Here is a 13,000-nt window from a genome sequence, read left to right as displayed (position 1 = left end):
AAGAAAATCGATTTGTGAAAGAAAAAAAAAGAAGATGCCAACGACACGCGACGTTCCCAAGCGGTCACCCATCTAAGTACTGATCGCGCCCGATGTTGCTTAACTTCGGTGATCGGACGAGAACCGGTGTTTTCAACATGGTATGATCGTTGACAAATCCAGCATCTTTATAAAGAGGTTTTATGCTGTCTCTGGATGAAAGTGTGTTTAGAACAGTTCATTTCACTTTGCATCAAATGCGATGATGGGAAATTGAATGAATAGTCCCCCACATAATCATTGCTTTAAATTCAACTAAAATAATGTCTTTTGGGGGGAATAATGAAATGTGTATTACATTTCGATGAAAGAAAATCGATTTGTGAAAGAAAAAAAAGAAGATGCCAACGACACGCGACGTTCCCAAGCGGTCACCCATCTAAGTACTGATCGCGCCCGATGTTGCTTAACTTCGGTGATCGGACGAGAACCGGTGTTTTCAACATGGTATGATCGTTGACAAATCCAGCATCTTTATAAAGAGGTTTTATGCTGTCTCTGGATGAAAGTGTGTTTAGAACAGTTCATTTTACTTTGCATCAAATGCGATGATGGGAAATTGAATGAATAGTCCCCCACATAATCATTGCTTTAAATTCAACTAAAATAATGTCTTTTGGGGGGAATAATGAAATGTGTATTACATTTCGATGAAAGAAAATCGATTTGTGAAAGAAAAAAAAAGAAGATGCCAACGACACGCGACGTTCCCAAGCGGTCACCCATCTAAGTACTGATCGCGCCCGATGTTGCTTAACTTCGGTGATCGGACGAGAACCGGTGTTTTCAACATGGTATGATCGTTGACAAATCCAGCATCTTTATAAAGAGGTTTTATGCTGTCTCTGGATGAAAGTGTGTTTAGAACAGTTCATTTCACTTTGCATCAAATGCGATGATGGGAAATTGAATGAATAGTCCCCCACATAATCATTGCTTTAAATTCAACTAAAATAATGTCTTTTGGGGGGAATAATGAAATGTGTATTACATTTCGATGAAAGAAAATCGATTTGTGAAAGAAAAAAAAGAAGATGCCAACGACACGCGACGTTCCCAAGCGGTCACCCATCTAAGTACTGATCGCGCCCGATGTTGCTTAACTTCGGTGATCGGACGAGAACCGGTGTTTTCAACATGGTATGATCGTTGACAAATCCAGCATCTTTATAAAGAGGTTTTATGCTGTCTCTGGATGAAAGTGTGTTTAGAACAGTTCATTTCACTTTGCATCAAATGCGATGATGGGAAATTGAATGAATAGTCCCCCACATAATCATTGCTTTAAATTCAACTAAAATAATGTCTTTTTGTGGGAATAATGAAATGTGTATTACATTTCGATTAAAAAAACAAACGATTTGTGAAAGAAAAAAAAAGAAGATGCCAACGACACGCGACGTTCCCAAGCGGTCACCCATCTAAGTACTGATCGCGCCCGATGTTGCTTAACTTCGGTGATCGGACGAGAACCGGTGTTTTCAACATGGTATGATCGTTGACAAATCCAGCATCTTTATAAAGAGGTTTTATGCTGTCTCTGGATGAAAGTGTGTTTAGAACAGTTCATTTTACTTTGCATCAAATGCGATGATGGGAAATTGAATGAATAGTCCCCCACATAATCATTGCTTTAAATTCAACTAAAATAATGTCTTTTGGGGGGAATAATGAAATGTGTATTACATTTCGATGAAAGAAAATCGATTTGTGAAAGAAAAAAAAAGAAGATGCCAACGACACGCGACGTTCCCAAGCGGTCACCCATCTAAGTACTGATCGCGCCCGATGTTGCTTAACTTCGGTGATCGGACGAGAACCGGTGTTTTCAACATGGTATGATCGTTGACAAATCCAGCATCTTTATAAAGAGGTTTTATGCTGTCTCTGGATGAAAGTGTGTTTAGAACAGTTCATTTCACTTTGCATCAAATGCGATGATGGGAAATTGAATGAATAGTCCCCCACATAATCATTGCTTTAAATTCAACTAAAATAATGTCTTTTTGTGGGAATAATGAAATGTGTATTACATTTCGATGAAAGAAAATCGATTTGTGAAAGAAAAAAAAAGAAGATGCCAACGACACGCGACGTTCCCAAGCGGTCACCCATCTAAGTACTGATCGCGCCCGATGTTGCTTAACTTCGGTGATCGGACGAGAACCGGTGTTTTCAACATGGTATGATCGTTGACAAATCCAGCATCTTTATAAAGAGGTTTTATGCTGTCTCTGGATGAAAGTGTGTTTAGAACAGTTCATTTTACTTTGCATCAAATGCGATGATGGGAAATTGAATGAATAGTCCCCCACATAATCATTGCTTTAAATTCAACTAAAATAATGTCTTTTGGGGGGAATAATGAAATGTGTATTACATTTCGATGAAAGAAAATCGATTTGTGAAAGAAAAAAAAAGAAGATGCCAACGACACGCGACGTTCCCAAGCGGTCACCCATCTAAGTACTGATCGCGCCCGATGTTGCTTAACTTCGGTGATCGGACGAGAACCGGTGTTTTCAACATGGTATGATCGTTGACAAATCCAGCATCTTTATAAAGAGGTTTTATGCTGTCTCTGGATGAAAGTGTGTTTAGAACAGTTCATTTTACTTTGCATCAAATGCGATGATGGGAAATTGAATGAATAGTCCCCCACATAATCATTGCTTTAAATTCAACTAAAATAATGTCTTTTGGGGGGAATAATGAAATGTGTATTACATTTCGATGAAAGAAAATCGATTTGTGAAAGAAAAAAAAAGAAGATGCCAACGACACGCGACGTTCCCAAGCGGTCACCCATCTAAGTACTGATCGCGCCCGATGTTGCTTAACTTCGGTGATCGGACGAGAACCGGTGTTTTCAACATGGTATGATCGTTGACAAATCCAGCATCTTTATAAAGAGGTTTTATGCTGTCTCTGGATGAAAGTGTGTTTAGAACAGTTCATTTCACTTTGCATCAAATGCGATGATGGGAAATTGAATGAATAGTCCCCCACATAATCATTGCTTTAAATTCAACTAAAATAATGTCTTTTTGTGGGAATAATGAAATGTGTATTACATTTCGATTAAAAAAACAAACGATTTGTGAAAGAAAAAAAAAGAAGATGCCAACGACACGCGACGTTCCCAAGCGGTCACCCATCTAAGTACTGATCGCGCCCGATGTTGCTTAACTTCGGTGATCGGACGAGAACCGGTGTTTTCAACATGGTATGATCGTTGACAAATCCAGCATCTTTATAAAGAGGTTTTATGCTGTCTCTGGATGAAAGTGTGTTTAGAACAGTTCATTTCACTTTGCATCAAATGCGATGATGGGAAATTGAATGAATAGTCCCCCACATAATCATTGCTTTAAATTCAACTAAAATAATGTCTTTTGGGGGGAATAATGAAATGTGTATTACATTTCGATGAAAGAAAATCGATTTGTGAAAGAAAAAAAAAGAAGATGCCAACGACACGCGACGTTCCCAAGCGGTCACCCATCTAAGTACTGATCGCGCCCGATGTTGCTTAACTTCGGTGATCGGACGAGAACCGGTGTTTTCAACATGGTATGATCGTTGACAAATCCAGCATCTTTATAAAGAGGTTTTATGCTGTCTCTGGATGAAAGTGTGTTTAGAACAGTTCATTTCACTTTGCATCAAATGCGATGATGGGAAATTGAATGAATAGTCCCCCACATAATCATTGCTTTAAATTCAACTAAAATAATGTCTTTTGGGGGGAATAATGAAATGTGTATTACATTTCGATGAAAGAAAATCGATTTGTGAAAGAAAAAAAAAGAAGATGCCAACGACACGCGACGTTCCCAAGCGGTCACCCATCTAAGTACTGATCGCGCCCGATGTTGCTTAACTTCGGTGATCGGACGAGAACCGGTGTTTTCAACATGGTATGATCGTTGACAAATCCAGCATCTTTATAAAGAGGTTTTATGCTGTCTCTGGATGAAAGTGTGTTTAGAACAGTTCATTTCACTTTGCATCAAATGCGATGATGGGAAATTGAATGAATAGTCCCCCACATAATCATTGCTTTAAATTCAACTAAAATAATGTCTTTTGGGGGGAATAATGAAATGTGTATTACATTTCGATGAAAGAAAATCGATTTGTGAAAGAAAAAAAAAGAAGATGCCAACGACACGCGACGTTCCCAAGCGGTCACCCATCTAAGTACTGATCGCGCCCGATGTTGCTTAACTTCGGTGATCGGACGAGAACCGGTGTTTTCAACATGGTATGATCGTTGACAAATCCAGCATCTTTATAAAGAGGTTTTATGCTGTCTCTGGATGAAAGTGTGTTTAGAACAGTTCATTTCACTTTGCATCAAATGCGATGATGGGAAATTGAATGAATAGTCCCCCACATAATCATTGCTTTAAATTCAACTAAAATAATGTCTTTTGGGGGGAATAATGAAATGTGTATTACATTTCGATGAAAGAAAATCGATTTGTGAAAGAAAAAAAAAGAAGATGCCAACGACACGCGACGTTCCCAAGCGGTCACCCATCTAAGTACTGATCGCGCCCGATGTTGCTTAACTTCGGTGATCGGACGAGAACCGGTGTTTTCAACATGGTATGATCGTTGACAAATCCAGCATCTTTATAAAGAGGTTTTATGCTGTCTCTGGATGAAAGTGTGTTTAGAACAGTTCATTTCACTTTGCATCAAATGCGATGATGGGAAATTGAATGAATAGTCCCCCACATAATCATTGCTTTAAATTCAACTAAAATAATGTCTTTTGGGGGGAATAATGAAATGTGTATTACATTTCGATGAAAGAAAATCGATTTGTGAAAGAAAAAAAAAGAAGATGCCAACGACACGCGACGTTCCCAAGCGGTCACCCATCTAAGTACTGATCGCGCCCGATGTTGCTTAACTTCGGTGATCGGACGAGAACCGGTGTTTTCAACATGGTATGATCGTTGACAAATCCAGCATCTTTATAAAGAGGTTTTATGCTGTCTCTGGATGAAAGTGTGTTTAGAACAGTTCATTTCACTTTGCATCAAATGCGATGATGGGAAATTGAATGAATAGTCCCCCACATAATCATTGCTTTAAATTCAACTAAAATAATGTCTTTTGGGGGGAATAATGAAATGTGTATTACATTTCGATGAAAGAAAATCGATTTGTGAAAGAAAAAAAAAGAAGATGCCAACGACACGCGACGTTCCCAAGCGGTCACCCATCTAAGTACTGATCGCGCCCGATGTTGCTTAACTTCGGTGATCGGACGAGAACCGGTGTTTTCAACATGGTATGATCGTTGACAAATCCAGCATCTTTATAAAGAGGTTTTATGCTGTCTCTGGATGAAAGTGTGTTTAGAACAGTTCATTTCACTTTGCATCAAATGCGATGATGGGAAATTGAATGAATAGTCCCCCACATAATCATTGCTTTAAATTCAACTAAAATAATGTCTTTTGGGGGGAATAATGAAATGTGTATTACATTTCGATGAAAGAAAATCGATTTGTGAAAGAAAAAAAAAGAAGATGCCAACGACACGCGACGTTCCCAAGCGGTCACCCATCTAAGTACTGATCGCGCCCGATGTTGCTTAACTTCGGTGATCGGACGAGAACCGGTGTTTTCAACATGGTATGATCGTTGACAAATCCAGCATCTTTATAAAGAGGTTTTATGCTGTCTCTGGATGAAAGTGTGTTTAGAACAGTTCATTTCACTTTGCATCAAATGCGATGATGGGAAATTGAATGAATAGTCCCCCACATAATCATTGCTTTAAATTCAACTAAAATAATGTCTTTTGGGGGGAATAATGAAATGTGTATTACATTTCGATGAAAGAAAATCGATTTGTGAAAGAAAAAAAAAGAAGATGCCAACGACACGCGACGTTCCCAAGCGGTCACCCATCTAAGTACTGATCGCGCCCGATGTTGCTTAACTTCGGTGATCGGACGAGAACCGGTGTTTTCAACATGGTATGATCGTTGACAAATTCAGCATCATTATGAAAAGGTTTTATGCTGTCTCTGGATGAAAGTGTGTTTAGAACAGTTCATTTTACTTTGCATCAAATGCGATGATGGGAAATTGAATGAATAGTCCCCCACATAATCATTGCTTTAAATTCAACTAAAATAATGTCTTTTGGGGGGAATAATGAAATGTGTATTACATTTCGATGAAAGAAAATCGATTTGTGAAAGAAAAAAAAAGAAGATGCCAACGACACGCGACGTTCCCAAGCGGTCACCCATCTAAGTACTGATCGCGCCCGATGTTGCTTAACTTCGGTGATCGGACGAGAACCGGTGTTTTCAACATGGTATGATCGTTGACAAATCCAGCATCTTTATAAAGAGGTTTTATGCTGTCTCTGGATGAAAGTGTGTTTAGAACAGTTCATTTCACTTTGCATCAAATGCGATGATGGGAAATTGAATGAATAGTCCCCCACATAATCATTGCTTTAAATTCAACTAAAATAATGTCTTTTGGGGGGAATAATGAAATGTGTATTACATTTCGATGAAAGAAAATCGATTTGTGAAAGAAAAAAAAAGAAGATGCCAACGACACGCGACGTTCCCAAGCGGTCACCCATCTAAGTACTGATCGCGCCCGATGTTGCTTAACTTCGGTGATCGGACGAGAACCGGTGTTTTCAACATGGTATGATCGTTGACAAATTCAGCATCATTATGAAAAGGTTTTATGCTGTCTCTGGATGAAAGTGTGTTTAGAACAGTTCATTTTACTTTGCATCAAATGCGATGATGGGAAATTGAATGAATAGTCCCCCACATAATCATTGCTTTAAATTCAACTAAAATAATGTCTTTTTGTGGGAATAATGAAATGTGTATTACATTTCGATGAAAGAAAATCGATTTGTGAAAGAAAAAAAAAGAAGATGCCAACGACACGCGACGTTCCCAAGCGGTCACCCATCTAAGTACTGATCGCGCCCGATGTTGCTTAACTTCGGTGATCGGACGAGAACCGGTGTTTTCAACATGGTATGATCGTTGACAAATCCAGCATCTTTATAAAGAGGTTTTATGCTGTCTCTGGATGAAAGTGTGTTTAGAACAGTTCATTTCACTTTGCATCAAATGCGATGATGGGAAATTGAATGAATAGTCCCCCACATAATCATTGCTTTAAATTCAACTAAAATAATGTCTTTTTGTGGGAATAATGAAATGTGTATTACATTTCGATGAAAGAAAATCGATTTGTGAAAGAAAAAAAAAGAAGATGCCAACGACACGCGACGTTCCCAAGCGGTCACCCATCTAAGTACTGATCGCGCCCGATGTTGCTTAACTTCGGTGATCGGACGAGAACCGGTGTTTTCAACATGGTATGATCGTTGACAAATTCAGCATCATTATGAAAAGGTTTTATGCTGTCTCTGGATGAAAGTGTGTTTAGAACAGTTCATTTTACTTTGCATCAAATGCGATGATGGGAAATTGAATGAATAGTCCCCCACATAATCATTGCTTTAAATTCAACTAAAATAATGTCTTTTGGGGGGAATAATGAAATGTGTATTACATTTCGATGAAAGAAAATCGATTTGTGAAAGAAAAAAAAAGAAGATGCCAACGACACGCGACGTTCCCAAGCGGTCACCCATCTAAGTACTGATCGCGCCCGATGTTGCTTAACTTCGGTGATCGGACGAGAACCGGTGTTTTCAACATGGTATGATCGTTGACAAATTCAGCATCATTATGAAAAGGTTTTATGCTGTCTCTGGATGAAAGTGTGTTTAGAACAGTTCATTTTACTTTGCATCAAATGCGATGATGGGAAATTGAATGAATAGTCCCCCACATAATCATTGCTTTAAATTCAACTAAAATAATGTCTTTTGGGGGGAATAATGAAATGTGTATTACATTTCGATGAAAGAAAATCGATTTGTGAAAGAAAAAAAAAGAAGATGCCAACGACACGCGACGTTCCCAAGCGGTCACCCATCTAAGTACTGATCGCGCCCGATGTTGCTTAACTTCGGTGATCGGACGAGAACCGGTGTTTTCAACATGGTATGATCGTTGACAAATTCAGCATCATTATGAAAAGGTTTTATGCTGTCTCTGGATGAAAGTGTGTTTAGAACAGTTCATTTTACTTTGCATCAAATGCGATGATGGGAAATTGAATGAATAGTCCCCCACATAATCATTGCTTTAAATTCAACTAAAATAATGTCTTTTTGTGGGAATAATGAAATGTGTATTACATTTCGATGAAAGAAAATCGATTTGTGAAAGAAAAAAAAAGAAGATGCCAACGACACGCGACGTTCCCAAGCGGTCACCCATCTAAGTACTGATCGCGCCCGATGTTGCTTAACTTCGGTGATCGGACGAGAACCGGTGTTTTCAACATGGTATGATCGTTGACAAATCCAGCATCTTTATAAAGAGGTTTTATGCTGTCTCTGGATGAAAGTGTGTTTAGAACAGTTCATTTCACTTTGCATCAAATGCGATGATGGGAAATTGAATGAATAGTCCCCCACATAATCATTGCTTTAAATTCAACTAAAATAATGTCTTTTTGTGGGAATAATGAAATGTGTATTACATTTCGATGAAAGAAAATCGATTTGTGAAAGAAAAAAAAAGAAGATGCCAACGACACGCGACGTTCCCAAGCGGTCACCCATCTAAGTACTGATCGCGCCCGATGTTGCTTAACTTCGGTGATCGGACGAGAACCGGTGTTTTCAACATGGTATGATCGTTGACAAATTCAGCATCATTATGAAAAGGTTTTATGCTGTCTCTGGATGAAAGTGTGTTTAGAACAGTTCATTTTACTTTGCATCAAATGCGATGATGGGAAATTGAATGAATAGTCCCCCACATAATCATTGCTTTAAATTCAACTAAAATAATGTCTTTTGGGGGGAATAATGAAATGTGTATTACATTTCGATGAAAGAAAATCGATTTGTGAAAGAAAAAAAAAGAAGATGCCAACGACACGCGACGTTCCCAAGCGGTCACCCATCTAAGTACTGATCGCGCCCGATGTTGCTTAACTTCGGTGATCGGACGAGAACCGGTGTTTTCAACATGGTATGATCGTTGACAAATTCAGCATCATTATGAAAAGGTTTTATGCTGTCTCTGGATGAAAGTGTGTTTAGAACAGTTCATTTTACTTTGCATCAAATGCGATGATGGGAAATTGAATGAATAGTCCCCCACATAATCATTGCTTTAAATTCAACTAAAATAATGTCTTTTTGTGGGAATAATGAAATGTGTATTACATTTCGATGAAAGAAAATCGATTTGTGAAAGAAAAAAAAAGAAGATGCCAACGACACGCGACGTTCCCAAGCGGTCACCCATCTAAGTACTGATCGCGCCCGATGTTGCTTAACTTCGGTGATCGGACGAGAACCGGTGTTTTCAACATGGTATGATCGTTGACAAATCCAGCATCTTTATAAAGAGGTTTTATGCTGTCTCTGGATGAAAGTGTGTTTAGAACAGTTCATTTCACTTTGCATCAAATGCGATGATGGGAAATTGAATGAATAGTCCCCCACATAATCATTGCTTTAAATTCAACTAAAATAATGTCTTTTGGGGGGAATAATGAAATGTGTATTACATTTCGATGAAAGAAAATCGATTTGTGAAAGAAAAAAAAAGAAGATGCCAACGACACGCGACGTTCCCAAGCGGTCACCCATCTAAGTACTGATCGCGCCCGATGTTGCTTAACTTCGGTGATCGGACGAGAACCGGTGTTTTCAACATGGTATGATCGTTGACAAATCCAGCATCTTTATAAAGAGGTTTTATGCTGTCTCTGGATGAAAGTGTGTTTAGAACAGTTCATTTTACTTTGCATCAAATGCGATGATGGGAAATTGAATGAATAGTCCCCCACATAATCATTGCTTTAAATTCAACTAAAATAATGTCTTTTGGGGGGAATAATGAAATGTGTATTACATTTCGATGAAAGAAAATCGATTTGTGAAAGAAAAAAAAAGAAGATGCCAACGACACGCGACGTTCCCAAGCGGTCACCCATCTAAGTACTGATCGCGCCCGATGTTGCTTAACTTCGGTGATCGGACGAGAACCGGTGTTTTCAACATGGTATGATCGTTGACAAATCCAGCATCTTTATAAAGAGGTTTTATGCTGTCTCTGGATGAAAGTGTGTTTAGAACAGTTCATTTCACTTTGCATCAAATGCGATGATGGGAAATTGAATGAATAGTCCCCCACATAATCATTGCTTTAAATTCAACTAAAATAATGTCTTTTGGGGGGAATAATGAAATGTGTATTACATTTCGATGAAAAAAAATCGATTTGTGAAAGAAAAAAAAAGAAGATGCCAACGACACGCGACGTTCCCAAGCGGTCACCCATCTAAGTACTGATCGCGCCCGATGTTGCTTAACTTCGGTGATCGGACGAGAACCGGTGTTTTCAACATGGTATGATCGTTGACAAATTCAGCATCATTATGAAAAGGTTTTATGCTGTCTCTGGATGAAAGTGTGTTTAGAACAGTTCATTTTACTTTGCATCAAATGCGATGATGGGAAATTGAATGAATAGTCCCCCACATAATCATTGCTTTAAATTCAACTAAAATAATGTCTTTTGGGGGGAATAATGAAATGTGTATTACATTTCGATGAAAGAAAATCGATTTGTGAAAGAAAAAAAAAGAAGATGCCAACGACACGCGACGTTCCCAAGCGGTCACCCATCTAAGTACTGATCGCGCCCGATGTTGCTTAACTTCGGTGATCGGACGAGAACCGGTGTTTTCAACATGGTATGATCGTTGACAAATCCAGCATCTTTATAAAGAGGTTTTATGCTGTCTCTGGATGAAAGTGTGTTTAGAACAGTTCATTTCACTTTGCATCAAATGCGATGATGGGAAATTGAATGAATAGTCCCCCACATAATCATTGCTTTAAATTCAACTAAAATAATGTCTTTTTGTGGGAATAATGAAATGTGTATTACATTTCGATGAAAGAAAATCGATTTGTGAAAGAAAAAAAAAGAAGATGCCAACGACACGCGACGTTCCCAAGCGGTCACCCATCTAAGTACTGATCGCGCCCGATGTTGCTTAACTTCGGTGATCGGACGAGAACCGGTGTTTTCAACATGGTATGATCGTTGACAAATCCAGCATCTTTATAAAGAGGTTTTATGCTGTCTCTGGATGAAAGTGTGTTTAGAACAGTTCATTTCACTTTGCATCAAATGCGATGATGGGAAATTGAATGAATAGTCCCCCACATAATCATTGCTTTAAATTCAACTAAAATAATGTCTTTTTGTGGGAATAATGAAATGTGTATTACATTTCGATGAAAGAAAATCGATTTGTGAAAGAAAAAAAAAGAAGATGCCAACGACACGCGACGTTCCCAAGCGGTCACCCATCTAAGTACTGATCGCGCCCGATGTTGCTTAACTTCGGTGATCGGACGAGAACCGGTGTTTTCAACATGGTATGATCGTTGACAAATTCAGCATCATTATGAAAAGGTTTTATGCTGTCTCTGGATGAAAGTGTGTTTAGAACAGTTCATTTTACTTTGCATCAAATGCGATGATGGGAAATTGAATGAATAGTCCCCCACATAATCATTGCTTTAAATTCAACTAAAATAATGTCTTTTTGTGGGAATAATGAAATGTGTATTACATTTCGATGAAAGAAAATCGATTTGTGAAAGAAAAAAAAAGAAGATGCCAACGACACGCGACGTTCCCAAGCGGTCACCCATCTAAGTACTGATCGCGCCCGATGTTGCTTAACTTCGGTGATCGGACGAGAACCGGTGTTTTCAACATGGTATGATCGTTGACAAATTCAGTATCTTTATAAAGAGGTTACAACAGTTCATTTTACTTTGCAACAAACGCGATGATGTAAGATTTAATATAATGTATGTAAGAAAGAAATGGTATGCAATGTATGTAAGATAGGAAAATTCGATATGTAATGTTTTTTACTTGACGCGAGCGTTCTGTAATATATAAAAACATAGTAAACATAGAAAATTGTGTAACTTTTCTGGGCATGCCTGAATTGATAAAATAACAGTTTACCTAATCGTTTTAAATTTATAAACACTATAATTTTCTTAGCGGATACAAGAGCTTTGGTATCAAATTAATGCCAGATCACTGAAGGTCGGAAAACGATCGAAAGATATCATGCTACCTAAAAACTTCACGACGTCGAACAAACCAAGAATTTTTTTAAATAAGCTTTGAGACTGCGTGTATCCCAAACTAATATTAACCTCGGTGTGTTAGCTTAGGTTAGTGAGTCGCGGTTATTCCGAGCAAGCCAATTTTGGGGTTCTTTTTTCTGGAAATTTCAATTTATTTTTTCCTAGATTTAAAAGTAGTGGCTCAAAAGGTAGAAAGGATAGGAGTGTTATCGTGCGAAGCGTGGTAAAATCCCAGGTAATCTGTGCTTGTTATATCCATGGGTGCCATGTGTGCTGACATTCCACGTGGGTGGAAACATATATTTTCCGTTTGACAGCGATTCCGACACACCGTTCAACAGCTAGAGCCGTTCCAGACCCCACGGTGCAGCGAGAAGGTACCAGCAAACCACGAGCTGAAGAGCGCGAAGCGCTGGCAGGAAGCAGCAAAAGCGTGCAGCAGCAACATCCACGTCAAGCGGGAAGAAACCTCGCTAATCTCAGCAACAGTAACATCGACAACCGCTGGAGGAAGTCCAGCTGGTCCAAGTAGCATTAGCATCGACGATCGGCTTAAGCGGAGGAGCTCCGCTGATTCGTGCAACGGCACCATCGACAAGCGGGAGGAGGCCCCGCTGATCTAAGCAGCATAAGCAGCATCGAAAGTTATATTGGACAGCGAACTCATAAAGGTCG

The 13,000-nt window shown here is 38.8% G+C and overlaps 35 non-coding genes across 35 annotated transcripts; all 35 read right to left on the bottom strand.

The window, feature by feature from the left end:
• Window positions 1-35: 35 nt before the first annotated feature.
• LOC129782064 (5S ribosomal RNA) lies at window positions 36-154 on the bottom strand. Its single transcript, XR_008744341.1, has one exon. It is a non-coding gene; the product is annotated as a 5S ribosomal RNA (ribosomal RNA).
• A 227-nt stretch (window positions 155-381) lies between these two features.
• LOC129782063 (5S ribosomal RNA) lies at window positions 382-500 on the bottom strand. Its single transcript, XR_008744340.1, has one exon. It is a non-coding gene; the product is annotated as a 5S ribosomal RNA (ribosomal RNA).
• A 228-nt stretch (window positions 501-728) lies between these two features.
• LOC129782062 (5S ribosomal RNA) lies at window positions 729-847 on the bottom strand. The gene has a single exon (XR_008744339.1). It is a non-coding gene; the product is annotated as a 5S ribosomal RNA (ribosomal RNA).
• A 227-nt stretch (window positions 848-1,074) lies between these two features.
• On the bottom strand, window positions 1,075-1,193 carry LOC129782061 (5S ribosomal RNA). The gene has a single exon (XR_008744338.1). It is a non-coding gene; the product is annotated as a 5S ribosomal RNA (ribosomal RNA).
• A 230-nt stretch (window positions 1,194-1,423) lies between these two features.
• Window positions 1,424-1,542, bottom strand: LOC129782060 (5S ribosomal RNA). Its single transcript, XR_008744337.1, has one exon. It is a non-coding gene; the product is annotated as a 5S ribosomal RNA (ribosomal RNA).
• Window positions 1,543-1,770: 228 nt separating this feature from the next.
• LOC129782059 (5S ribosomal RNA) lies at window positions 1,771-1,889 on the bottom strand. Its single transcript, XR_008744336.1, has one exon. It is a non-coding gene; the product is annotated as a 5S ribosomal RNA (ribosomal RNA).
• Window positions 1,890-2,117: 228 nt separating this feature from the next.
• On the bottom strand, window positions 2,118-2,236 carry LOC129782058 (5S ribosomal RNA). The gene has a single exon (XR_008744335.1). It is a non-coding gene; the product is annotated as a 5S ribosomal RNA (ribosomal RNA).
• A 228-nt stretch (window positions 2,237-2,464) lies between these two features.
• On the bottom strand, window positions 2,465-2,583 carry LOC129782057 (5S ribosomal RNA). The gene has a single exon (XR_008744334.1). It is a non-coding gene; the product is annotated as a 5S ribosomal RNA (ribosomal RNA).
• A 228-nt stretch (window positions 2,584-2,811) lies between these two features.
• On the bottom strand, window positions 2,812-2,930 carry LOC129782056 (5S ribosomal RNA). Its single transcript, XR_008744333.1, has one exon. It is a non-coding gene; the product is annotated as a 5S ribosomal RNA (ribosomal RNA).
• A 230-nt stretch (window positions 2,931-3,160) lies between these two features.
• LOC129782055 (5S ribosomal RNA) lies at window positions 3,161-3,279 on the bottom strand. The gene has a single exon (XR_008744332.1). It is a non-coding gene; the product is annotated as a 5S ribosomal RNA (ribosomal RNA).
• A 228-nt stretch (window positions 3,280-3,507) lies between these two features.
• Window positions 3,508-3,626, bottom strand: LOC129782053 (5S ribosomal RNA). The gene has a single exon (XR_008744330.1). It is a non-coding gene; the product is annotated as a 5S ribosomal RNA (ribosomal RNA).
• A 228-nt stretch (window positions 3,627-3,854) lies between these two features.
• LOC129782052 (5S ribosomal RNA) lies at window positions 3,855-3,973 on the bottom strand. Its single transcript, XR_008744329.1, has one exon. It is a non-coding gene; the product is annotated as a 5S ribosomal RNA (ribosomal RNA).
• A 228-nt stretch (window positions 3,974-4,201) lies between these two features.
• On the bottom strand, window positions 4,202-4,320 carry LOC129782051 (5S ribosomal RNA). Its single transcript, XR_008744328.1, has one exon. It is a non-coding gene; the product is annotated as a 5S ribosomal RNA (ribosomal RNA).
• Window positions 4,321-4,548: 228 nt separating this feature from the next.
• On the bottom strand, window positions 4,549-4,667 carry LOC129782050 (5S ribosomal RNA). Its single transcript, XR_008744327.1, has one exon. It is a non-coding gene; the product is annotated as a 5S ribosomal RNA (ribosomal RNA).
• Window positions 4,668-4,895: 228 nt separating this feature from the next.
• On the bottom strand, window positions 4,896-5,014 carry LOC129782049 (5S ribosomal RNA). Its single transcript, XR_008744326.1, has one exon. It is a non-coding gene; the product is annotated as a 5S ribosomal RNA (ribosomal RNA).
• A 228-nt stretch (window positions 5,015-5,242) lies between these two features.
• LOC129782048 (5S ribosomal RNA) lies at window positions 5,243-5,361 on the bottom strand. Its single transcript, XR_008744325.1, has one exon. It is a non-coding gene; the product is annotated as a 5S ribosomal RNA (ribosomal RNA).
• Window positions 5,362-5,589: 228 nt separating this feature from the next.
• LOC129782047 (5S ribosomal RNA) lies at window positions 5,590-5,708 on the bottom strand. Its single transcript, XR_008744324.1, has one exon. It is a non-coding gene; the product is annotated as a 5S ribosomal RNA (ribosomal RNA).
• A 228-nt stretch (window positions 5,709-5,936) lies between these two features.
• On the bottom strand, window positions 5,937-6,055 carry LOC129782046 (5S ribosomal RNA). The gene has a single exon (XR_008744323.1). It is a non-coding gene; the product is annotated as a 5S ribosomal RNA (ribosomal RNA).
• A 228-nt stretch (window positions 6,056-6,283) lies between these two features.
• On the bottom strand, window positions 6,284-6,402 carry LOC129782045 (5S ribosomal RNA). Its single transcript, XR_008744322.1, has one exon. It is a non-coding gene; the product is annotated as a 5S ribosomal RNA (ribosomal RNA).
• A 228-nt stretch (window positions 6,403-6,630) lies between these two features.
• On the bottom strand, window positions 6,631-6,749 carry LOC129782044 (5S ribosomal RNA). The gene has a single exon (XR_008744321.1). It is a non-coding gene; the product is annotated as a 5S ribosomal RNA (ribosomal RNA).
• Window positions 6,750-6,977: 228 nt separating this feature from the next.
• Window positions 6,978-7,096, bottom strand: LOC129782042 (5S ribosomal RNA). Its single transcript, XR_008744319.1, has one exon. It is a non-coding gene; the product is annotated as a 5S ribosomal RNA (ribosomal RNA).
• A 228-nt stretch (window positions 7,097-7,324) lies between these two features.
• Window positions 7,325-7,443, bottom strand: LOC129782041 (5S ribosomal RNA). Its single transcript, XR_008744318.1, has one exon. It is a non-coding gene; the product is annotated as a 5S ribosomal RNA (ribosomal RNA).
• Window positions 7,444-7,671: 228 nt separating this feature from the next.
• LOC129782040 (5S ribosomal RNA) lies at window positions 7,672-7,790 on the bottom strand. The gene has a single exon (XR_008744317.1). It is a non-coding gene; the product is annotated as a 5S ribosomal RNA (ribosomal RNA).
• Window positions 7,791-8,018: 228 nt separating this feature from the next.
• LOC129782039 (5S ribosomal RNA) lies at window positions 8,019-8,137 on the bottom strand. The gene has a single exon (XR_008744316.1). It is a non-coding gene; the product is annotated as a 5S ribosomal RNA (ribosomal RNA).
• Window positions 8,138-8,365: 228 nt separating this feature from the next.
• LOC129782038 (5S ribosomal RNA) lies at window positions 8,366-8,484 on the bottom strand. Its single transcript, XR_008744315.1, has one exon. It is a non-coding gene; the product is annotated as a 5S ribosomal RNA (ribosomal RNA).
• Window positions 8,485-8,712: 228 nt separating this feature from the next.
• On the bottom strand, window positions 8,713-8,831 carry LOC129782037 (5S ribosomal RNA). The gene has a single exon (XR_008744314.1). It is a non-coding gene; the product is annotated as a 5S ribosomal RNA (ribosomal RNA).
• Window positions 8,832-9,059: 228 nt separating this feature from the next.
• On the bottom strand, window positions 9,060-9,178 carry LOC129782036 (5S ribosomal RNA). Its single transcript, XR_008744313.1, has one exon. It is a non-coding gene; the product is annotated as a 5S ribosomal RNA (ribosomal RNA).
• Window positions 9,179-9,406: 228 nt separating this feature from the next.
• LOC129782035 (5S ribosomal RNA) lies at window positions 9,407-9,525 on the bottom strand. The gene has a single exon (XR_008744312.1). It is a non-coding gene; the product is annotated as a 5S ribosomal RNA (ribosomal RNA).
• A 228-nt stretch (window positions 9,526-9,753) lies between these two features.
• Window positions 9,754-9,872, bottom strand: LOC129782034 (5S ribosomal RNA). Its single transcript, XR_008744311.1, has one exon. It is a non-coding gene; the product is annotated as a 5S ribosomal RNA (ribosomal RNA).
• Window positions 9,873-10,100: 228 nt separating this feature from the next.
• LOC129782033 (5S ribosomal RNA) lies at window positions 10,101-10,219 on the bottom strand. Its single transcript, XR_008744310.1, has one exon. It is a non-coding gene; the product is annotated as a 5S ribosomal RNA (ribosomal RNA).
• Window positions 10,220-10,447: 228 nt separating this feature from the next.
• On the bottom strand, window positions 10,448-10,566 carry LOC129782066 (5S ribosomal RNA). The gene has a single exon (XR_008744343.1). It is a non-coding gene; the product is annotated as a 5S ribosomal RNA (ribosomal RNA).
• A 228-nt stretch (window positions 10,567-10,794) lies between these two features.
• LOC129782065 (5S ribosomal RNA) lies at window positions 10,795-10,913 on the bottom strand. Its single transcript, XR_008744342.1, has one exon. It is a non-coding gene; the product is annotated as a 5S ribosomal RNA (ribosomal RNA).
• A 228-nt stretch (window positions 10,914-11,141) lies between these two features.
• On the bottom strand, window positions 11,142-11,260 carry LOC129782054 (5S ribosomal RNA). Its single transcript, XR_008744331.1, has one exon. It is a non-coding gene; the product is annotated as a 5S ribosomal RNA (ribosomal RNA).
• Window positions 11,261-11,488: 228 nt separating this feature from the next.
• Window positions 11,489-11,607, bottom strand: LOC129782043 (5S ribosomal RNA). Its single transcript, XR_008744320.1, has one exon. It is a non-coding gene; the product is annotated as a 5S ribosomal RNA (ribosomal RNA).
• A 228-nt stretch (window positions 11,608-11,835) lies between these two features.
• On the bottom strand, window positions 11,836-11,954 carry LOC129782032 (5S ribosomal RNA). The gene has a single exon (XR_008744309.1). It is a non-coding gene; the product is annotated as a 5S ribosomal RNA (ribosomal RNA).
• Between the last annotated feature and the right edge of the window lie 1,046 nt (window positions 11,955-13,000).

The sequence above is a fragment of the Toxorhynchites rutilus genome, unplaced genomic scaffold (genome assembly GCF_029784135.1).
Source record: "Toxorhynchites rutilus septentrionalis strain SRP unplaced genomic scaffold, ASM2978413v1 HiC_scaffold_360, whole genome shotgun sequence".
NCBI classification, from domain to species: Eukaryota; Metazoa; Arthropoda; class Insecta; order Diptera; family Culicidae; genus Toxorhynchites; species Toxorhynchites rutilus.
The sequence above is the reverse complement of the archived record's forward strand: the minus strand, read 5'-3'. Positions and strand labels throughout refer to the sequence as shown.